Raw genomic sequence first — 22,246 nt, forward strand, 5'->3', positions numbered from 1 at the left:
ATATTTGCATTAAAAGTATGGTAAAAAAAAATTGACGAGAGGAATATTGGCATAAAGCTTATGGTATGTTCAGCTTTATAAAACCTTCGCAGAATACTTTTGTAAGGATTATGATATCTTGAGATTTAAAGATAATGGTATTTAACTCTTAGCAGTATTATAATTTAGCATATTTCAGCCCACACAAAGAGACCTGATTTTTAACAAGGCCACAAACCATGGAAAATGGATTACTGTCCCCACACACCCCATCGCCACGCACACCACACAAAAGGGAGAAATCTACTAAAGACACAATCATCCTGCAGCGAATCAAGCGAACACAGAATTTTGGTTCACACTTGCATATATCAAAATTGAACACAGAATTTTGGTTCACACTTGCATATATCAAAATTTATGAAAATAAAGCTTGATTGGCATTTACATATATCAAAATGTCTAAAATCAAGAGTAATCAAAAGACTTGAAGACACTGTAGAGAGCAATTCTGGAACAGTATTCAAAAATTGACCAAAGCATTGTATCATTTTATTCAAAGCACAGAATTCACTCAGAATTGTCACTTTAACTAACTCCTCCTATGGGAGTCCCCCGGATTGGTTTAACTTTAACTGACACCTATTGGAGTCCCCCGGATTGGTTTAATAATTCAATTGTTTATGTTTTTAGAGTGCACTTTAAATGACTCCTCCTATTGGAGTCCCCTAGATTGGTTTAATAATTCAATTGCTTATGTTTTTAGAGTTCACATTGCTAAAGCACTTAGGTGATGGGAGGTTACGGGGCCTACCGGTTATAGCTCGATTGTCGAAGAATTCAATTGGTTAAGTTTTCAGAGTTCACATTGCTAAAGCGCTTAGTTGATGGGAGGTTATATGGGAGGTTACAGGAATTAGCTGATGGGAGGTTATATGGGAGGTTACAGGAATTAGCTGATGGGAGGTTACAAGATAAATTCCAGTTAGGCTCTGCTAATCAAACCCTCAAAAAGCTAAAGCACAGGACGGGAGGTTACAGGATAAATTCCAGTTAGGCTCTGCTAATAAACCCCTCAAAAAGCTAAAGCACCTAGCTGATGGGAGGTTACATTACAAGACCTATCTGATTGCTAAAGCACCTAACTGATGGAAGGTTACAGGACCTAGCTGATGTGGGATGTGAGGTTACAGGATAAATTCCGATTAGGCTCTGCTAATAAACTCCTCAAAAAGCTAAAGCACCTTGAGGATGGAAGGTCACAAGCTAGATTACAAGACCTAGTTTATGGGAGGTTACAGGATAAATTCCGGTTAAGCTCTCCTAATAAACCCCTAGGAAATAATAACAGAGTTAGGCTCTGCATCTGGCGCAATCAAGAATAGATTTCAAGTTTTTTTAACCGCGGAAACTGCAGAGATTAACTTTCAAGTTCTTTAACAGCAAAAGCTGCCAAATAATTTCGGATCACTCTCGACCTAGTCCCTGGAGTTGCAGTCCCTACATTGTTTTGTATAAACTTCAACCTCTATCAATCTTTAACTCGAATTCATCTTTCAATGAGCAAAGAATCTGGATGTAACTGACTTCGTTAGGTTATTGAACCCAGAAAAACGTTCTAATAGTTATTCTTTCTCATGCAAATTTGTATCAACGGAAACTCTGTGAACAGAGGATCTACAGAAATTCTTTCCAAACAAATCATTCTTCAGACATGAGCATGTTATCAATTCGGAGGAAATTCCAGTAATTATTAATTACAGTGGAAAAATAGAAGATCAACTAAATCACAATATCAGATCATATTAGCATAGAAAAAATAGTCCTGGACAAAAAATGTGTATTCACAATCACAACGGAGAGAACCCTGATAATACAAGGTAGAAATCTATAACCTGCTCCGCCTCCACTGGGCTTGGAAAAAACAACGGGAAAACAAATAGAAGCACTAGTATGATGTATAATAGAGTATTGTCAGCCACGAGACCAATTTCTGTACAAAAAATGTAAACAGGCGAGCCACAGAACAATGAATGAAATAACAAAACCCGTTTAAAGTAACGGAGCCTAAGAAACACCATCAGACTACATCTCCAGGTATATTATATGAAAATCTCCAGGTATATTATATGAAAATATGGCTCTCAGAAGAACATGTAGGCCAAGAACGCAACAACGGAGGCCACAAAAGAAGCGCCGACAGAAGGAACGAAGTCCATGGAACCCGCGCCAGTAACGGGGCTAGGAGACGGCGCATCAGCAGCCTTTGCGATGCCAAAGAGAGCGAACATCAGGACGACAGCATACGCGGCTGCCACTGCAAATGTGGAGGTCTTCATTGCCATTGTCGTTACAGGTTATGAAACTGTTTAACAGAAAAATTGATATCAAAACCTAATTTGGAATTCACTAGAAACAGTTATTACAAGCTAAAGTCGAATGATCCTCAAATCCATAACAGTAGTGGGAAATTTTCAGGCCACCGGTAAAGTATCACCAACCTGGAGAGAATCAATCAAAAGCTGATCACGGCGCTGAGCGAAGCAGCCAAATCCAAGCTGCTAATCTCCAATAACCTGTATACAAATAATATTTAAATATCTTATCCCTAAAAATAAAAAAGACGACATAGACAAACTCAATTCCAAACAACGGGCGAAAATCCACCGATTCAACTGCCATAGACATTTATTAACAACAATATGGAGGAATAGAGCTCGAAATCAAACAATATCAACGAGATCGAACTGCGAAAATCATTTAAGGCAAGGGCCAAATAGCGAAAGCTCAAAGACAATCTCAGCGCACAAAATATCAGTACGCTACTGTTAAATTCCTATGACTGGATCTCAAATTCCGTCAAAAGAAACAAAACGAAACGGCCTAAAATGCTTTCGTATAATCAATTACGGGAGTGTTTTCTTTGAACACGAGCTTCCATTAAAAGTTAAAAAATTACCAGAACAAAGCATGATTAAAGAACCATCAAAACGCACGAGTACAGGCAACTGTTACATTCCTATCATTGGATTTCAAACTCCGTCAAAAGTCCCAAGAAAGCGTAGATATACTTAGCTCTGGTGAAAAAAATCTTCGAACACAAGCATGAATTAGAACCTCAGAAAATACCTTAAGAGAAAAAGATTGGTTAAAGAAGTGAACCAAAAAGGAAAATGGTTAAAGAGCCGAATCAGACAGAAAATTCTTTGGAACACGATTGGTTAAAGAACCAAAAAGAGTCCGGAAATAAACATATGTAGTAAAAAACCTTGAAAATCGAACACGCTGAAAAAAAGCGAAAGCCAACAAAAGATATGAAACACAGACAGCAAATATCCTTTTTCATATGCTTTCAAGCCCTACATAGCGTGACAAAAACTGCAGAAATTCAAAAAACATGACAAACAACATAAAGAAAGACGGCAAGAAGGCTACCTCTGGGACACAAATGCCCTAAACGGTGAAACTTCGCCTTAATCGTTCAAATAATGGCGTAGAGCTCCTAGCAAGGCGTGCCTGTGCCACAACTGGTTCGCCAGGAGACGACAGCCGAAGAGAGTGGGAAGATTCACCAGCTGCAAGGGTCTGCTTGCGATGAGTAGCCTATGGAATCGATACGATGTCATTTAATAGCCTGAGCCTGCCCCGGTCAGATTGAATGCGGAGCAGTGCTGCCCGCGTACTTGCCCCTGCCCGAGGACTTTGCCGTATACATGACGAAAGGTTGTGAGTGTCCAGCTGGCCTGATTGTAACCTGGGAATTGCCCGTCACCGTCCGTATGTCGATGCTTTCCGGCGGGGCTGCCGTCAGCTTGGAAATTACGCGTAACCAGAAAAGAGAATTTGGCCGTCCGTTACAGGCTACCGACTTCTTGGCCGGAAACAAGGAGCTGCCCTGACCCGGTCACCACGTTGTTTAATGAGAAAAATGTAATACAGCCTGTGCGGATCTGACTTGACTGGCGGTTCTCGAAGCTCGAACTCGAGACCTTTTACCTTACACTGATATGAATTTCATTCTAATATAATATAATGTATAAAAGTAGGTCTATGGGTAGCCCTTCTGTCTCAACTTTTACGCTTCGAGGAAGGTTTTCAAAATTATTATAAATAAATAAATAAATTTTAAAAGTGTGTGAAATCATTAATAATAATAACTATCTCTTGTGAAATGGGAATTTTTGGTGTTGTAGTGGGAGCCTTAAGTCAAGTTCACATTATTCATCTGGGATGGAGTGGGAGCCTTAAGTCAAGTTTACATCATTAAATTTAATTAATGTGATTTAAGAATTTTTGTGCTTTTTAAATTTTTATTAATCACTTTATTTTATAATTAAAATATTTTAAATCCGGTTTATTTGACTAAATTAATAAGTAATTCTTAAACCTAAAATTAATATAAAATTATGAGAGAATGATTGTCGGTGGATCCAAAAGGTTGTGATGTCAATAGTGGCCTCCACTCAACTAATCTTAGGAGATGATGAAAGAGTGGCATGACCACATAAAAACTAAAAGAATAATTCTAACACCTAGATGTTCACAAGTCTTTAAACTTGGGAAAAATGGTTTTCTTATATATATGATTTATTTCATATTTATGTCAACAGCTGATGTAGAGAATTATGAAGATGATGTCATTAAACATTAAATATTTATGATGGTGGGAGAATTTCATATTTAAGTGTATTTGAGTTGGAGGAGTTTTGACAAAGGTGATATTTTACGAAGTTTTGGTTTTAGTTGATGATTGATGTTATGTAATTTATTTTGTTAGTTTTAATTTTATCTATGTAATGAGTGTTAAAGTGTTAAAGAGATTATTCAAAAACATAATTAATATTATGGATATTTTGATATAGGTTATATATTAATAACTTATTTTACATAGATAATTTTGACAATGATATTTCCTTTATTGGAATGTGGAAGTTCTCTATGTTTAAAGAAAAGACCAAAGGTGTTCTAAACAATATTATTTAAGGTTTGCAAATGAGATAGTAAGATAAATTGGAATGTGGAAGTCTTCTATGCTTAAGGAAAAGACCAAAGGTGCTCTAAACAATATTATTTAAGGTTTTGCAAATAAGGTAGTAAGATAAGTGGGCTTAATTGTAGAGAGAACTCAACTTTGAAGTGCACTTGAGCTAGAAGATTATTGGGATGTGTGGCTTTTTTGGAACTCGAGGTTATTGGGTGCAAGCCCTAGAGGTGATGATTGATCCTATGTGATTCATTGGAGTAGTCTTTAAGTGCGACTTTATGGAGTTTCCAACATATTTCTAACCAAAATCAGAGGAATAAATTTGTGGCCAAATCTTGATTTGTGTTTTTTACACTGGTTTTTTTTTACTACATATATGGAGTCAACACCCTCAAAAACCTCTAGGGCACTTTGATTGTGAAGAGTTCATCTATTAAACTTGTGATTTCAATGAATCCCAACTGAATTCTAGACAAATTAGATCGGAAAATAAACGGGAAAACTTTCCAAAAAATCACACTTACAAACTATTATTCATTTCGTTAGTTTCAATCTCAATAATTAATCTTATGTGATTCATTTCACTAGTTTCAATTTTAATACTTCACTCTCTAAATATTACCTAATACAATAAATAAAAAAAAAAAAAATATATTCAAAATTATAAAAAAATTAGTTAATAATAACTAATATTTCTTAATATATATTATAGCTTAGTAATTTGCTTTGCATAGATAATCCTTAAAAATAATATCCACCTCATCACGAGCAAATTGCTTCTCATTATCAACTAATAAATTATCCATGTCACCATCATTTTTATTATACTTACTTTGAATAAAATTGTAAAGATGGCAATGAATGGTAATATTTAAAAAAAATTAATTACATAAATAATCCTAAAAATAATATTCATATTTTTTATACATTTTTTTATTATAAATAAATTAGAAAAATATTGTGAATAAATTGCTTACGAATAAAAAAAAAACATTACTTCTCATTATTAACTAATAAATTATTTTTATAACTTTGCTTAATATAAGCATGCATTTAAAGGTAAGGGAGTTGATGGGTGACTTCATTTTATAGAATTTTCTTATCAAAATTTTTCTATAGGTTTATTAATTTTTATTTCAATAAATCCGGTAAATTTTCCTTAATGTTTTAATTATTTAAATTTATGTTTTAATAATTTAAATTAGATATTAAAGTTTATGATGGGCGAGTATAATATTTTTTTAATTTAACAATATCACATCTAAGTAGTTTAATTGAAATACCATACAAAGTGATATTTTAATATTATCTATAATATTTTTTAATTTAACAATATCACATCTAAGTAGTTTAATTGAAATACCATACAAAGTGATATTTTAATATTATTTTATTTAGTATTTAAATAGATTTTTTTTAAATAGGAATGGTGGTGTTGAGGTTAAAAAATTATTATAGTTGTAATATTTAATATGAAAATACATAAAAGTTTTTTATAATAAAGTATATTAAAATGTATTTAAAATATGAAATATATAGATTATGATCAAAAAATAAAAAATAAAATTTTTTAATATTATGTTATTTTTTTTTAAATAAGAATGGTTGTGTTGAGGTTAGAAAATTATTATAGTTGTAATATTCAATATGAAAATACATAAAAGTTTTTTTTATGATAAAGTATATTAAAATGTATTTAAAATATGAAATATATAGAATATGATAAAAATAAATAAAATAAAAAATAAAAAAATTTAAAAGAGATTTATATGAATTACTATATGTATATAATTTAACAAGTTTTCTTAACGACGAGTAAATTTTAAAAAACATTCAATAATATTGGATGAATTTATATTTATTACTAATGTTTTCTTATATCCTTTCATTAGTCATAGAATTATGATCCACATTCATCATGTCCACATCTTATAGTTTTTGTTTGACTATCTTTTCTTCCTTAATCTTAGTTAATCTAGTAGATAGTCTAGCAATCAAATGGGTTGTGGATTCATTTATTAATAGATTTGTAACTATTTTTCAAAAAGCTACCGCACTCAGTGTGTAATTCCTCAGTTTGTCATTTATGGTTGTGAAGGGTTTCCATTAAAATGCATCTTAAGGTTTGCACTTTACTAATGAATAAAATTATTGAGCTTATGTTTCTAATGGTACATCTCTTGTCTTCTTAGAATTCTTTGTATTTCAAATGTTTCAAATGAATGGCATCTTCCCACATGCTCATGCTCCATCTTAGTCTCCTTCCTTGACACCTAGGTAGTTCCTTTTTCACCACTCATCACACTCAACCCAAAAGCTTTAATACTATCTTTGTTTAGCATTCCAACAAGGTGAAGATAGAGGACTATAAGCTAACCTTTATCATAGAATGAAACCATTGATGTTGAGCAATCATGAGTGTAACACCATAATCATGATTTTCCAAGCCAAATCGACTGGAGAACCATGGATACCACAAGAGCAACCTCACATCCCTGGATTGTTGAACCATCAAGAAGCACATCACAAATCTAAGGTTGATTTAGGGCCACCTATTCCTTTCAAGCATGAGGCAAGACTATATAAATTTGACCAAAATCTAGAGTTAGGATCCCATAGGGGAAGTCTAGAATGTTGAAAATCCAAAGTAAAACCTTAATTTAAACCAAAATGCAATAGAAATTTGACTCACATTCCCCAAAAGAAACCATATTTCCTCATGCTTTAGTGTCATTGTCCCGCATGTGTGGAAAATCATAATCTGAAGTGGTTTATGAGGTCAAACTATCATTAACATTTGCATGTGTGAGGGGACTACATGGTAAATATACCTTGGTTGTCGACTATGGAATACGACCACCTCCATCAAACTATCCTGCCAAGTGCTTAACATGCAAGGGCTCATGATAAAGTTTGATAGAATAAAAACTTGAGGGATAGAGTAATATACCTTCCATCCATTGAATCTTATTTTGCCACATTCTAATAAAATTGCCTTATTGGCTAGGTTATTGTCTTGATGCTTGAGCGTCCTAAGTACATGATGGAACTCGTTACTCTAGAACCTTGTAACTTCTCACTTAATTCAGGTGATTATCTTACTAGAGTGTCATTACTATGAGGGATGAGTTTGACCATTAGTTTGATTATTAGAGTTAAATCCCCTATGATAATTAGCTTCCCAATGTGTTTGTCATCAATGATCCTTGACTCTTGGAACAAAGCAAATGCCTCTATTTAATTATTTGTAGCTTTAGCTAGCCCCCCATTTAAAAGCACTTTCTATGTTTCCCTTAAAATTAAGAATGATCCCCCAACACCTATCACCCCTGTAATTCCATACAAACATGAAAGGAAAAATCATTTTCTTTTTCTTTTCTTTCTTGTGACATCCACTTATCCTTCAAAATAAAGAAAAGAAAAGAAAAGTAATGTTTCACTCATGACACAAATGTGGATATGGTCAATGATTTAAATTGTAATAAGTCAAAAACATTATTGTTAAAGTTTTTTTGGGCTATGGTCTTTAAATGATAGTGATAAGTAAGAACTTTAATTATAATCTTTTTAAAATTATTTTTAATATTAATTTTGACAAAGAAATTAACAACCTTTGTAAATCACCATTACCAATTCAAATTTAAATAACATTTAATTTTCCTTTTTTCAATCATAATAAATTAGTAAGTTTGGGTGAGACTATAACAAATTCAAAATTTAAAAACAAAATTGATAACACTCCCTAAATACCATTACTAAAATCCGCTTTAAATAATGATCACAATTACTAAATTTCACCACATACATTTGCTTAATGTGATTTATTTAATATTGATTAGTGTCCATCATTTTTTATATACTTAAAAGTATTTTTTTAATTTATAATATTAAATTTTTAAAATTATTTAAAATATATAATAAAATAAATTATCATTATTAACCTAATTTTATAACATTAAAAAACCAAATTTTAAATTCTAACATGTTTAGTAGTGAACTTCCATAATAAGATTTTACATTATTAAAATTTATTAACATAGTGATATTTATTAATAATTTTCATTTTGTTGAATTTAGGCTTCTGAGATATATCAAGTTTTTGAGACATGTTTTTGGTGATAATCACATCGAAAATTCATTTGCCAATAAATAGAAAGCAATGCTAAGACTCAAATTCAGTTAACAATAATTTGAAATGCTTAAACAAATAAATATTTAATATAATTATCACCAAAAACATATTTCAAAATTCTTCATTTTATATACTTCAAACATCTTTTTTAAATTTATAATATCAAATTCTTAAAATTAATTAAAAAAACAAAAAACCATTAACCTAATTTTATAACATTAAAACACCATTTTGTTAATTCTAACTTGTTTAGTTGTAAGTTGATGTCACATAGAAAAACATAACATCGAAGGGTTCTCCAAATTTCAATAGATTTAGCAATTTTCCAACTTCTTGTGAAACATCACATATTCTTAAGCATTCAAACAAAAGGACTTCATAGGTTGTGTAAAGGTTTAGCAATGACTCTTCGAAGCAAACAAAATAATATCTAATATATCAGTCAATGTCTAAAACCCCAAGAGTTTCCCATCCACACACTTACCATCATCATTGGAAAAATGGCCACCACTCGAGTGGGATTCTAGAAACAGCATCTTTTTTTTCGGGAAAAGAAAAGAAAATCCCTTGTGTTTTTGCAATTAGGTTTTTTTCTCGATGCGTATTTGCTATTAGTTTTTCATTAATGTATTTGTAATTAGTTATATATTCATGGAATGGGATTAAGAGGGTTGTTAATTAATTAGTTATAAATCAGTGGGAATTGAAATTAATTTTATTTTTATGTTTTTAAATTTATGTTAATTATTTTGATTTTAAATTTATATAAATTATTTAATTTTATAATTGATTTATTTTAATATAAAATTAAATAATACATTTAAAATAAGGCGTCGTAGTCTAATTTATAGACAAAATGACATTTTTCACAATCATTTTTCTGATTAATTTTAATTGAAATCTAAGAGATATTTTTAAAACCTTGAGTTTAAATTGTTTAATCTGCATAATTTGAGTGCCTCGGGGGTTTTCAAGGGTGTTGAAATCATTTTTGCATTCAAAAATGTATTTTAAATAACAAAAAATCTTGAAATTGTATTGTTAGATTTTGGTGAATTCTTGTGAAAAAGCTATTTCGTCTATAAGTAAGACTACGTTTTAAAATAATAATATAAAAATAAGAAAATATATTTTATTTTTATGTTTTTAAATTTATGTTAATTATTTTGATTTTAAATTTATATAAATTATTTTAATTTTATAATTGATTTATTTTAATATGAAATTAAATAATACATTTAAAATAAGGTCTAGTCTAATTTATAGACAAAATGACATTTTTCACAATCATTTTTAAGATTAATTTTAATTGAAATCTAAGAGAGATTTTTAAAACCTTGAGTTTAAATTGTTTAATCTGCATAATTTGAGTGCCTTGGGGGTTTTCAAGGGTGTTGAAATCATTTTTGCATTCAAAAATGTATTTTAAATAACAAAAAATCTTGAAATTGTATTGTTAGATTTTGGTGAATTCTTGTGAAAAAGCTATTTCGTCTATAAGTAAGACTACGTTTTAAAATAATAATATAAAAATAAGAAAATATTTTGTGTTATAAAAATTTAAAAATTAATAGCATAAAAATATGAAAAAAATAATAATATAAAAATAAGAAAATATTTTGTGTTATAAAAATTTAAAAATTAATGGCATAAAAATATGAAAAAATGATTGCTTATGGATTTAGGAGGTTGTCATAACACAAGTGGTGTCCACTTGACTAAGATTAAGAAATGATGAAAGTGGTATAATTAATAAAATCTAAGAGAATAATTCAACACCTCATCCTTTTTATATTTTGAAAATATTAGGTTTTTGGGTTAATATCTAAAAGAATAATTCAATACCTCATCGTCTTTATATTTTGGAAGCAATAGGTTTTGGGGTTTTTTCATTATTTATTGTGTTAAGAGGCACTCTCCAAACCAGTATGGAAGAGATCTTGTAATGTCATGTCATGTCCTATCATGTCTTATTAAACATTTTGATTTGATCAAATTACATTAAAATACAATAGAATAAAATAAAATCAATAATCATCATAATTATTAATAAAACATTTTGACTTAGTCAAATTACATTTTATATATATAGCCTTGAGGGTTAGCTCAATTGCTCGACTTCCCGTCATTAAAGCACCTTGCTAATGGGAGGTCATGGGTCAATTTTCCTCTATGCTCTCAAGATTAGACTCCGCTAATGAGTCAGTGGGATGTTATCCCTTCAAGTGGATCTACCCATATATTTTCGTGGACATAGCGACCATCGATCTCTGGTGTATGTCCACACAAGCATATATATATATATATATATATATATATATATATATATAAACACTCACTCTCACCCTCAAACTTGATTCCCCCTCCTCTTGATCTAATGATTACATCACCAGTTTCTCCCTCTATTGTGGCAGAAATGAGAAAAATTATGGAGGATTACAGTCAATTTTGATAGAGAATCGATAGATGATGATAATATATATATATATATATATATATATATATAATAGTTGAAGTGCATACGATCATAATGTTCTGACCACATATTGACCCAATTTTTCCATATAACAATTATCAAACAATATCAACTAGTTTGTCATGATAATAAATTTCTTCAAATATGTATATCATTTATATGTCAAAGTTTGCAACATTGTGTTATAAACCCCCTTTTTTTTAAATTCTCACTTTCTCTAACTTGTGTAATGTAGCGAAACAATGTCATGATGTATAAGAAGGGTTCATTCACAAACCACTTGAAATCCATATGCCTTTTAAAATGAAATGATCCAACCACTGTGTTTCCATTGCAGGTATAGTCATGTGACTAATCAAACATCATCGTGTAATAGAATTAACATTGTAGACATCAAGATGTATGCAATTTAAAACATATGCATCAGTTTTTCTTAAAATGATGGATGCAATGTATATAAAAAAAACTCAGTGGTCCTCCCCTTTCAGTCATGACAGTAAAATTAGCTTGTAAGACAAGGTTACTGGTGGTCAATTAAGGTGTAATTGGGCATGACAAAGGTAAAAAAATTTGTAGCATATTAAAAAATTAAAGGTTCAAAAATAGGTATCAACAGACCTGACTTCTTGAAGGGGTGACTTTATGTTTTGGAGCAAAAAAATTAATATTAGAAATTCAAAATTTCTTCTCTTTTGAAGCTGACATGAAGAACATGTCTTACATTATATATTTTCAAAGGTTAAAATAAAATGACACGAAGAACATGTCTTATATAATTCAAGGGATAAAATATTAATTATGAAGACCAACCATTGCTACAAAATTCAACACTCCCTCTTAGCTAGGGAGACATTCATAAAGACTATTAGATTATCTATGGTTGACAAATTTCTCTATGAAAAGGTTATAACAATTCATCATCAACATCATCAACATCAACGTCATTTAAGTACTCAGTCAACAAATCTAACACATGGTAGATCAACAACATTAATTAGTTACCATAATTCTGGTCGGTACCTCTGACCTATGGTGCATCATCACCATAATCTTGGACGACACTCCTAACATATGGTACATCATTAGCATCAACTAGTCACCATAATTTCGGTCCCTCTAACACATGGTATACATACTACTCTTGGTTCACCATCATTCTAGTCAATATCTTAGACTCGCGGTGAATCTCCAAAGGCCCCACTCTTCATAAGTCATTCTGGGCTCGATGCTAAATGTGCTCACTCAACCTATCTCGAGAGTTTGAGCTTGATTTTGAAAGGTGCCCACTCAACTAAGTGATTTGGGGCCTCTATGACTGTTCTTCCTAATTCTGGTCAACATACTTGACACAGGAAGATTGTCTGTCCTCTGTTGGACCATTCTCCCTCAGTCTGATCAACACATTTTACACAGGGAGAATGTTTTTCCTTGATGCTAATGTCAATGTCCTTGATGATGCAATTTCATCACTCTCTCTTGATTAAGAGATACATGCTCAATCACTCCAAGCTTGTCCTTGAAGTATAGAAACTTCATCCTGGGATAGAGGATTTGTCAACAATCTGCTTAACTATAGAATAGTGTTATAGCCATACTGCTTCCTTCTGTACAATGTCTTGGTACTAGATCTCAATGTGCTTTGACCTATCATCATGGTCATCAACTGCACTTGATTAAAAAATCTTCCAAAAGTTTATCAAGCCATACTACTTCTCAACATGCTAACCAAGTTGCAATTATTCGGCCTCTGCAATACTGAGTGCAATAGATGTTTACTTCCTACTCATCCAAGAAATCATAATGGAGCCCAAACTGAAGCAATATCTTGATGAACCATTTTTGTCTTCTACACTCTCATCCCAATCTGAATCTATGAATCCATGCAGTTGTACTTCACCGTTTGAGGCATATCTCAAACCATAAGAGATTGTGTCATGACCAATTGTACCATGTTGGTACTTGAACATGTTTTGAGCCACATGCCTTAGCTCAACGATAAACGGATTGACTTCCTTCATTGGGTCCATCATCATGGCTACTTTCTGGTTACCCTAACTGGGAGCTCTTTCTGAAATAGATATTGTTGTGGAAATCGTGGCTACTCCCTTAGCCTCATAGTCCATCATTTTGAACTCAAAGGTTAACTCCGTCTTAAGATAAAAACAAGGATCCCTGATTGCTCCCTCTATTACGGAAGAAAATATTTTTGCCACAACTACTGCCTCTAACACATGAGTCCTTATGCTTCCATTATAAACAAATCATATAAGATCAACCTTGATCCATCAATCCAAATTTTAGGTGCAATCTTGTATTTAAGATAAGGAGACTTTTCATTTGAAAGAAGCCTTGAGGTGGTTCCATGTACACTTCTTCCTCAGATTATTCACAGAGAAAAATGGTCTTTACATTCATCTGACGTAATTCCATAATAAAAAAACAATAATAATTATAATAGAAGCATACCTGGAAATTGATCCTCTCCCTCTTTCTGGGAGAACCTTCTAGTCATAAGTCTTGTTTTGTACTTGTATGTGTTTTTTTTGTTTTTTGTTTTTTGTTTTGTTTTTTTTTTTTTTTTTTTTTTTTTTTTAATATATTACAGAAACGGTTATGGAGCTTTTATATTAATCTTGGGCTGAATGCCAAAATCTGATTACATTATGAGCTTCTTTGTCCTGATGCATTCCTTTGCTAAGGATGCAGCTGAAGCTTACAAGTTTCTTCCTTGGATAGACCCCCACAGAGTTAATTTCAGAGATTTTCCCCCACTTGAAAATACAAACAAATTGGTTTAATAACAGACAGTAGAACATGGCAGCAGTCTATTTATGGAATGGGTTCCCATGATTCTTCTTCCTCTTTCAGCTTGACCCCGGCAGAGAGAAGGGTAGCTTTATTGGCTTCGATGTCCGCCTTTTTATTATGAGTTCTCAACACGTGGTAGTACTTCAAGTCCTGAAAGTTGTTTTCCATACCTTTGATCCTAGTAATCAGCCTTGCTAGATTGAGGTCCGATACTGGAATATTGGAAACCATTGCGTTTATAATGACTTGAGAGTCGCCTATAACAATTGCTTCATTTATGTTCAGTTCTTTAAGGGTCTTGAGTCCTTGGAAGAGGGCCAAGGCCTCAGCTTGAATGCTGGTAGTGTAACCTAGTCCCCAAGCGTAGGAGTGAATTTTTTCCCCAGATTGATTTAGAACAACACCTCCTGCACCAGCTTTGCCTGGATTTCCCTTTGCTACTCCATCAAAGAAAAGGAAGTGCCTTGCTTGCAATTTAAGCCAATCTTGAAAGTCATTCTCGGGTTTCCTTATTTGCCATTCTTTGATAGTGGGGGCTTTTTTGACTGTTGGATGAAATTGAAGTTCTAGCGTTGATCCCCATGCTATGTCCTGTTGACTGAGGTTGGAATCGTCTTTTATATCAGTCAAGCACTCCTTTATGTGACATTTAATCTTTGTTTCTAGGACTTTGTGGCTCTGTTTTGTATTTCTAAAAATTCTTCTGTTACGCTCTATCCATAACTGCCAACAGATGATCTTTGGGAGGACAGCCCATGCTGCTTTGATAATCAGATTTTTAGGAGGAGGACCTAGAAATCTGTTTGTCCATTCAGAGAAAAGTTCAGAAGTGGAGCAAGGGATAGTGAAGTTAGGATCCAGATCATGAGTAAAGAAGGACCAGATCTGCCTGGAGAAGCTGCATTCTAGAATTAGGTGGACTGTTGTCTCAGCGTTTTCATTGCACAGTGAACAGATGGATGGACCATGGAATCCTTTCTTCTGCAAGTTATCATAAGTTAAGATTTTGCCATGACAGTAAACCCAGGCAAAGAAATCAACCTTGGGCCATGAGGGCAGGCGCCAAACGCCTTGCCAAGGAGCTGGATCCAGAGGAACGTATGGTCTCTCGATCAATTTAGCATACCCCAGTGAGACTGTGTATCCTCTGGCTTTTGGCCCCCAGCCCATCTCATCTCTCTTCCTCGAATGCGTGGGTGCCAATCCATGGAGGGAGTCGAGCAGCATGATCCACTCGGTGTTCAGGTTATCCGGCACCTTTAATCGCTTCCAGCCTGCCCATATCGAATCGTTCCAGCATGAGATATCCCACAAAGTTTGCATTCCTTCTCTGTCCATCCAACAACGCAGCGAATTAATGGAGGCTTTGACCTCTATTGGCTCCTTGTTCATGATTTTGTCCGACCATATATTGATTTTTTTCCCGTTGCCTGGTATCCAGTAAGAGTGGGCGGTGATGAGAGATGCAGCTCTGTCATAAATTTTGAGGAATGTCGAGTTTGGCAAATAAGTCATATTTTCTAAGCATCTGGATCTTGGGCCTCTGAAATATTTTTTCCAGAGCACCTTTTGGGCCCAACCTAGATTAGGTGCAATGATCCTCCAAATGATTTTTGCAGCCATTGCCACGTTCTGATGACGAAGATTTTTGAAATTTAGGCCACCTTGCCACGACGGCTTGTAGATGATATCCCAGCTGATGAGAGGGATCTTTTTTTCATTTTGTTTCCCTCCCTTCCAAAAGAACCTCCTTATGTATTCCTCCATTTTGTTTAGAATGGATGCCGGAGCGAGGAGCCCTGCGAATTGAAATAGAGGCAAGCTGTTGAGGACAGATTTTATTAAGACTGTTTTGCCTGCAGTATTCAGCCAGGAATATCCCCAGGCTTGAATCTTTGCCTTGAATTTTTCTAACTGTGGGAGCCATTCTTTGCTAGTTGGTCTCTTGTGAGATATTGGGAGGCCCAAGTATTTAAAAGAAGACCAGGAGGTGGAAGCTTCAAAGCCCAAACATCTGGATATGGCAGATAGCAGTCTAGGCGTAGTATTCCAACTGAAAATATGACATTTTCTCTTGTTAACAACACTACCTGAAGCTTCACTAAACTCATCCAGGACCTCTTTGAACTTTGTGGCAGAGGGAATAGAGGCAGGACCCAACAACAAAGTGTCATCCGCAAACAAAGCATGGTTAATATTTTTGGTCCCTCTTGCAATACACAGTCCATTGATTTCTTGTTCATGCAACTTTTTATCTAGCAGGAAGCTGAGGGCTGAGGCCTGGATGACAAAGAGCAGGGGGGATAGAGGGCACCCCTGCCTGAGTCCTCTCGAGGCTTTAAAGAAGTCTGTGGCTCTTCCATTAACAAGAGGAGCTATCCATGGCTCCGAGATGCATGCCCGGATCCAATTAATGAAATTTGCTCCAAAGCCAAACTTACACATAACATTTAAAAGGAAGCTATGATTTACTCGATCAAAAGCATTTGCTAAATCAAGTTTGATCACCATACCTTGCTCTTTTCGAAGTAGACTTGAGTGAATTGCCTCCTGTACCAGTAGAAAGTTGTCCACGATCTGCCTACCATGGATGAAGCCTCCTTGATTCTCTGGAATTATTTTGGGGAGGATAAACTTCAATCTGTTTGCAATTACTTTGGTGATTAATTTGTACCCTGTATTACATAGAGAGATCGGCCGAAATCTGTTGAATTTATTGGCACCTTTTTCCTTGGGTATGAGTGCTAAAAACACAGAATTAGTACTGCCTCCGATTTTCTGAATATTTTGGGATTTTTGTACCATTTTGAGTAGATCTTTTTCAATAATCGGCCAGCAAGATTGGAGGAATCTAGCAGAGAAACCATCCGGCCCAGGGGCCTTATCTGGGTCCATGTCGAAGAGAGCCTTTTTCACCTCATATTTAGTGACTTTGTCCTCAAGAGATTCATTACTTCGCTGAGAAATTACAGAGGGTATATTTTCTAACAGCTCAGGATAGTGGCTTGGATCCTTGTCTTCACTATATAAGTTCTGGAAATGGGTAAACGCAGCTCTCTTTATGTGATCAAAATCCTTATGGATATCTCCCTCTTCTTTAATCTCTGAGATGGTGTTGAAACATTTCCTTGCCTGGGCTTGTTTGTGAAAATAAGCAGTGTTCCTATCCCCTGCTTTAAGCCAGAGGTTCCGGGATTTCAATCTCCAATACTCTTCTTCAGCTAAGCAGGCTTTGTGGTATTGTTGTTGTAGCTGGGTTTCTTGTTCTAATAAATCCTTTGTGGGCATTGCGTTTTCCATACCATTTTGATGAGAAACAAGAGCAGCTTTAATGGTTTTCCTTATTGTGGCCGGATTGGACAGCGTTTTGGCCCATCTTTTTAGAGCTCCTTTCACCCTTCTGAGCTTTTCCTCCCAAATATAGAATGGCAATCCTTTAACTGGTTGGTTCCAACATTCCTTGACAGTTTGCATGAAATCGGGCTCCTTTACCCAAAGAGGGCTGAATCTAAATGGGATGGGGCCCAGATCATGATGAGCTAAGAGATCTAGCTTTATGGGCTTATGATCAGAGATGTTGTTGGCAAGAATATGCATTCTGGGCTCTAATCCTAGCAGCAGATAGGAACTTTGAATGATAAACCTATCTAACCTGGCAGCAATGTGTCCAGGACCCACTCTTTTATTAGACCAAGAGTACTTACCTGAAGAGGGTTTGATGTCCAGCAAATCCCAGTCTTGCACTATGTCCTCCACCCATTCTCTAGCCGGATCTCTAACTATGCTGCCTCCCCTTTTTTCTGATGGGTGCAGGGTAAGGTTGAGGTCGCCAGCAATTATTATGTTTTCCAGGTTTGTCAAATCTGCTTGATGTCTTATAGAGTCCCAACAGTCTTTTTTTCCCCAACGTTGACTGGAGAGTAAACATTGAAAAGGCAGAACGTTTCCTTAGTATCCAGGTTCTGCATTTTCAGCAGCAACCAATGGATATTCCTGGCCTCGTATAGGACTGTAAATTTATTGGCATTCCACAGAGTGCCTATCCCTCCTGAGGCACCCCAGGCGAAGATTGCTCTTGCTTCGCTTTTATTCCAAAGTTTCTTGCTTGTTTGAAGGAAGACTATGTCTTCCAGCTTTGTCTCCTGGACAAGAAGTAGATCTGGGGTTTCTGTCCTGATTAGACTTCTGATGGCTTCTTCTTTAGCTTTTCTCCCCATCCCTCTGCAATTCTAGGAGATGACCTTCATTATTTATGCTTCTGATGGGCTCCCTTGGAGCCTTGGGGCGGATTTTTCAATATCTTTGGCTTTGAGGCTAGCATTTTCTCCAAGGTTGGTTGACTTCCCTGAAGTTTCTCTTTGTAAGTCTCTTGCTCCCTTTTTTCCCTATCGGTTTTTCGGCCTCTTGTTGATCTTCTTACCGGGGTGTGGGACTCTCCTATTTCTCCTTCCTCTTCTGATTCTTCCGTTTCCTGCTCTTCTTCTTCATCTTCTATGGTCATGCCTTTTGGATCTTCAGCACTTGTTCCTTTGAGAGAGGCTGAGGGAGTACCTTTGCTTGTGGGTTGAGCTTCGGTCTCCTGTGTTGCTTCTGCCTCCTTTTGAGCTTCGCCCTCTTGTGTGCTCTCTGGATGCGAACTCAGGGGATCAAACTTGTTTTCAGAATTGGATTTGGAGAGGATCTGCTGAGCAGTGGTTTGCTGGGTTCCTTTGCCATTAGGGCCTCCTTGCTTCTGATTCTTGGGGTAATTTTTGGATCACTTGACTTGATTCCATCCATCCTCTTTTCCCTGCTCAGCCTCTTTGTTAGATGGGCAACCTCTAGCGAAATGTCCGTAAACATGACATTTTCGACATTTGAAGGGCAGCTGCTCATAGTCCAGTTTCTGCATGTGCGTCCAGCTTCCGACCTTTATTGTGATGGCCTCTGGTAGTCCCACCTCCAGATCTACTTCTACACATATCCTGGCACAGTCGTATTGATCCTTGTTGTTCACACGATCTATGAATTTTCCCAGGGCATTTCCAATGTGTTTCAGCGAATCCCAGTTCCAGCAGTGCACTGGGAGATTTGGGAGCCTGACCCACACCGGGACTGCTTTGGGCACATCTACTGCCGGGTCGAAGTCCGGAGTCCATTTGTTCAGATATAGACCCTGAGGACCCATGAAGTAGGGGCCATTTTGGAAGATCAGGTCTTTATCTTCTTTTGATGTGAATTCGAAGAGGAAATAACCTCTCCCCAGAAAGTAAGAGGTGACGCTTTCTTTGATCAGAGGTGCCCAATTTCTGTTAACCCAGCTTTCTGTGGTTTTTGGAGACGGCCATAGCCCGGTGAACTGGCCGATGAGAGCCCTTTCAGCCAGTGACAAGGCAACTTGGATCGGGGTTTCTGGAGGGAGGGAGATCACCGGTATATCGTCCAATCTCTTGACAAACTTCGCAGCTTCAGTGTTTTTCTTCTTTGGCAGTCCTGCCAAAAGCCTGTTAAAAGCCTCAGAAGGTGAGGACGGCGGAGGAGGCGGAAGAGGCGCATGAGGGGTGCCCAGCCCCTCCATGGTCACAATCTCTGAGAGCGGCTCTGTTAGTCTGCTGAACGATCCATGCAGGCAGACCGCAGCAAGCAGGAGGCTCACCAGCGGGCGGGATCGCAGGAGCCGGGCCAGCAGAGGGCGGGGGCTCGCTGTCTGCAACTCGCGGGGGATGCGGATCTCGATTTGCAAGGCCGAGGGTTGCAGAGCTCATTACCTCCGCTTTCAGTAGGTGTTTTGATTTTACTTGTATGTGTTGTCATCTACAACATGATAGATCTTTTAGATCCATTTAGAAGTCACCACTAACTTCCATTTGGCACAATCAAGGTATACTTCAAATTTTCTAACCTACCGGCTCCCTTTAAGCTCAGATTTCATCTAGTACAATATCTTTGAACCCAAATCATTGATTTTGTGAGAGTCCTCTTGTTGCAAGTTTTGCTTCATTCTTCCACTACTTCCATCAGTTACCAGAGACTTGGAAACCTTTAATTATGTACCTACAATCCTCACTAGGAGGTCATGGAAAAACATTACAACCCAGCAAAATAAATGAAGACAAAATGCTAACTAACAAAAAAATAACAATAATAATAATCAAGGAAGAAAGATATCAAGTACTTATCTTTGTTAGGGTTATAGGGGAATTCTAACTTCCTCTTGATCCTAGCCTCTTGCATCCATTTGGAAAATTTATCTACCTCGTCCTTAGGATGTCATTCCTTCATTGCATGAGCTTATCCAAGTAACAAACCTTAGATTCTCAATTATGCAAGTTTTCTTTTCATATCCAAATGTCTAAAACACTAGAGCCCATTTACACATGTGATGAAATCCATCATTACCACCAATCAATCAAGGATGTTTCCTCCAATGATTATCCTTGGTCCATTCAAACTAAGTAACTCAACTTCCTCTCTCTCTTTTTTTGCTTAAGCAAGAGATGAACCTTCTATTTCTTTAAACCAATCATAATTTACAATGTGTACATAATTCTTCCAGCAGAGTGGAAAAAGTCGGACAAGAAAGAAGACCTAAAAAATCTAAGTCCATCAAACTCAGCAAGTACAATCGTAACACTTTTGAGAATCAACAAAAACAAGCATCGGGAATCGCAAGAAGCATGAACCCACCCCCCGAAAACCCTTGCTAGCAAACCCTTAAAAAGTCACTTCATCACTGCCTTTCATTCACTTTTTTCATCCGACGAGGGAGAAGTATTTCGCTCCATAAAGTAGCCAGAAGTTTAATCCCCTGGTCCCACCAAACCGCCCGCTTCATCCCGATCGTTGATCGGGCCTGCGTAGATCGGACGGTGGCGCTGACCATCGCACGCCTGAAATAACCGAAGGTTAATGTGCGATGAGGGTGGTATTCACCGCCGTCCCTCATCCACGTGTCAAAAGGTGAATGGAATCGCTGCCCCGACTGCAAAACCGCCTTCGGCTTGAAAGCAGTGCGATTGCACCGAAACCATTCGAGAGGTGGTTTTAACTCCCACTCCTGGAAAAAAAGGGGGATTGAGCTGCCAGAACAGGGCCGACGTTCAATCTTCTCCGCCATGCTCCTGATAGTGAGAACTGGACTCCCTCCTTTGGGGATTTTCCTTGTTGCGCCCTCCATCTTTGCTGAGACCGCCTCTGGAGTGCTAACCTCCCTAGTCCTTTCTGACCAAAAGTGAAGATTCTGGAACGCTCTACTCATTGCCTATCGTTTTCCTTATTGTTGTTCTGATACCCTTATTTGTCTTCTTCCGCTTGGTTATGGCAACGTTCTTTTAGGTCGTTCTGAGGCATTGCCATCCAACTCATCGAAGCTCTGCTATCTTTGCAAGTGACCCCTTGGTTGGCTAGAATGTCAGCCAACTTGTTAGCCTTTCTACGTACATGGCAGAATTCAAGTGTGCATAGTTCCTGCAGATGATCCTGAATCTTATGGAGCACCCTTAGTAACCTCCAGTGTTTTGTAGCTTTTTCCGGCCCTGATCCGTGACTAATTTTCTTGGCCGCATTGATGACCAGCTCTGAGTCCACCTCTATTATCACATTCTGGCAATTGTCCTGTTTCAGAAGTTCTAAGCACTGCTCCAGTGCCATCAGTTCTGCCATATTGTTGGTGGCTTTTCCTAAATGACAATGGAAAAGGGAGATGATGTTTCCATGTTCATTTCGAAGAACTCCTCCAAAGCCGGCCATTCCCGGGTTATCTTTTGATGCTCCATCGATGTTATATTTCAGAAAACCTTCCCGAGGGGGAATCCAGAATTCTTTGGCCTTTTCCTTCATGCTTATTTTCCTGTCCAGTTCTTGTGGAATGAGCCCCTGCAAGTTTAAC

At 36.1% G+C, this 22,246-nt stretch overlaps 1 long non-coding RNA gene across 1 annotated transcript; it reads right to left on the reverse strand.

The window, feature by feature from the left end:
- Positions 1–1,762: 1,762 nt before the first annotated feature.
- LOC149207041 (uncharacterized) lies at positions 1,763–3,595 on the reverse strand. The gene is made up of 3 exons (XR_016252613.1): positions 3,415–3,595; positions 2,481–2,555; positions 1,763–2,344 (listed from the first exon to the last, which is right to left on the reverse strand). It is a non-coding gene; the product is annotated as an uncharacterized LOC149207041 (long non-coding RNA).
- Positions 3,596–22,246: the final 18,651 nt, after the last annotated feature.

This window comes from Pinus tabuliformis, chromosome 1_2 (assembly GCF_031772625.1).
Source record: "Pinus tabuliformis cultivar Carrire ecotype Pingquan chromosome 1_2, CPIR1, whole genome shotgun sequence".
NCBI classification, from domain to species: domain Eukaryota; kingdom Viridiplantae; phylum Streptophyta; class Pinopsida; order Pinales; family Pinaceae; genus Pinus; species Pinus tabuliformis.